Here is a 3,047-nt window from a genome sequence, read left to right on the forward strand (position 1 = left end):
CTTGTTGACTAGTATTAGTTTAGTATTGACTAGTCTAATTTATAATGTTTAATTTAAGAAAATAAATATTTATTTTTTAATATAATTGAAAAATATTTTTCAAATATTTGATTGGATCATAACTTTGAAGGTCTTATTGCAACCTTCGGTGCCATGTGGATAATTGCCTTAGAATTTTTTGCTATAATTTCTGGATATAGCGGATCATAACTTTGAATGTCTTACTGCAGCATTTTGTGACATGTGGATAAATAATTGAGTTATTTATGCCATAATTTTAAAATATGTGTGCAATAATTTTTTAATGTTAATCTTCATAATTTAAATCTTTGAAAGTATCTCATATTCACTTAAACAAGGGCTACATAGTAGCTAGTACCAGCCATTTAGCTTAAATATAGCTTAATTAAACAAAAAAATAACAAAGACAAAAATTTCATCCTATATATATATATCATAATATTAAGTGCCATAACAAAAAATTAAGAAATATGATTAACTAATATTGTTTATATTAACACACACACACACATATAAAAAATTGCTTACCATTAAATTTATTAAAATATGTTTTAAATATAATAATAAGTCATCTTAAATTGAAATATTGTGAAAAAATTATAATTCATGAAAATAAAAATAATAGAAAACATAAAAATAAAATAATAAAAAAGTTAAATAAAAACCAAATAAAACTAAAAACAAAAAATTAGTAACTAATAGAAATGGAAGTTACCAAACAATCCATAATAAGACCTCAACCAATCACCTTACACATAAATAAATTTAAATAATAATAATAAAATAACAAAAATTGAATACCTAATATTAAACTATGGATAAGCATCATAAATTTTTGGTCAAAGACAAACTAATACCAAGTCAAAGGAAAAACTGAATGCGTTATAACATGCCTGCTACAACTATAATAATTTATTTACCATCACCATAATTTAACCAAGTATTTGTATGAAAAGAATATTTGTATAAAAAATGAATAGGAACCAAATGGAAATAAATATATTTACAGGGGTTACTACCTACTAGTATGCATTAATAGGTAATTAACTTTTCTACTTCATATATCAATCTACAATTTTTCTAAAAACATAACATCCACTTAAATGGTAGGGACTATGTTGTCGTGTGACACTTGTTACCAGTCCCTACTACCACAAGGATATAGCAATCTGTTTGCTTTTGACCTTCCATTAGTTGAGCTTTGATAATATATTCTTTAATGTTTAACTTTATATATATATATATATATATATATATATTTTGAAAAACCAATTTGTAATCATTTCGTTGGTTTATATTTTGAACGTCTTATTTCCACTTTCATAATACATGTATGAAATAATAGTTTTTTAAGCCAAATTCTAGATCTGTGCAACTTCTATCACTATCATTACTCTTAATGGATATTTTCACAAAGTTTTAAACAACCTACAAGATAAGGAAGCGATTTTTCACAAAAATTCACTTCTCCTACAAGATAAGGAAGCGATTTTTCACAAAAATTCACTTCTTTGTGAGTAAATAAATATACGAGAATCACAAATCCTTTGATATCTTAAACAAAGAAAACAATTGAAATTATCTTAAATAAAGAAAGCAATTGAAACTATCCATGGAACCTCGGGTATGGAGTTTTCAAGGTTACGGTATTCAAAACTGATCTATATTTAATGATTTCTTTATTGTCTATATTGCACACTACCCAAGGATCAACCCAACTCTTTAGGATGGTTGGATTTACTCAATGTGGATGTCCACGGTGGCTACAAAACATAAATTTGAATTAGTGATTGGTAGGATTTGGCGAGAGGTGGAGAAGACTTAGATGAGGCGGGTTGAATGAGTTGCTCCTTGCAGATCAAAAACTCTTGCAATAACACATATTCATTTCTTCATTTATGCATAACTTTATGTAAATGTGGAATAAATGAGTTGAATTTGAGAAAGTGATTTATTGATGGCTAAAGGATCAAATTTATGGAATGGAATGCTTTCTAATCTACAGGAAACTCAAGAAACCAAAATGAAAATTGCAGATGGTTCTAAGAAATCATTAACAATGATCTACTCAACAAGAAATCCTAAGCTCTGTAATAACCAAAAGATAAAGTTGTTTTTGGGGCTGTGAGAGTGGGGCCCTCAAACCATGATCCCATGAGGGAGATGAGGATGAGGCCACTATCACAAGATTTTCTGAAGTCTTTTCTTTCACTAATGTAACACTTATCTACTTCTCCAACTAATGGAAGCAAAACTAACCAATCATTCAAAGACTTGTAAATTGAACAAAACAAAGATAACTTCAACAACTAATCTATGATTCTAATATAACGATACATGTACAAAAAGAGAAACCTCTGCTACTAGGGTTGGGCCCTAACCCAAGAGCTTCAGCCCTCCGAGTCAACTTAGTGCATCAAAGAAACCCTTTTCATTATCACCAAAATGTCAAAAATAACATGAGAATAACAGTCACAATATCTTAGCTCAAAATTGCCTCTTGGATACAGTAAAAAGTCGAAATATAATGAGGCCCTAGGCCTTCTTACTTATACAACTGAAGCTAACAACAACTTCCTTAAAATTAGGGAGACTTGGCTCCCAAACTCAGATTGAATTGTCTTCAACTATCACTGGCTTGGCTGCCAATGAACTTGGTGGGCTTGGCTGCTTGTAATTTCGAGCTGATGAGATCTGGTGGAGGAATATTCGAGTGATTGAGGAGTTAAGGAGGAAGACCCAATCTCCTAAAATCCGTCTTGCTTGTCTACCTCGAGTTCCTGCACTTAAATTAGCCCAAAACTGCTCCAAATCCCACAATTAATGCATGTTAGGCCACATGACATAACATATCACCTTCACGCTTCTCACTAAGCAAAATATAATAAAATATGTAAAGAAATATGAGACAAAATGATTTTAATAAGCTGGAGAGTGGCATTAAGGCCCATATAATTTACTTATTGATGAGCCTCATCAAGGAGAAAATTCTAAGTTATACAAGGTTTCAAGACTATGATTCATAG

The sequence above is a fragment of the Pinus tabuliformis genome, chromosome 9, assembly GCF_031772625.1.
Source record: "Pinus tabuliformis cultivar Carrire ecotype Pingquan chromosome 9, CPIR1, whole genome shotgun sequence".
Classification (NCBI taxonomy): Eukaryota; Viridiplantae; Streptophyta; class Pinopsida; order Pinales; family Pinaceae; genus Pinus; species Pinus tabuliformis.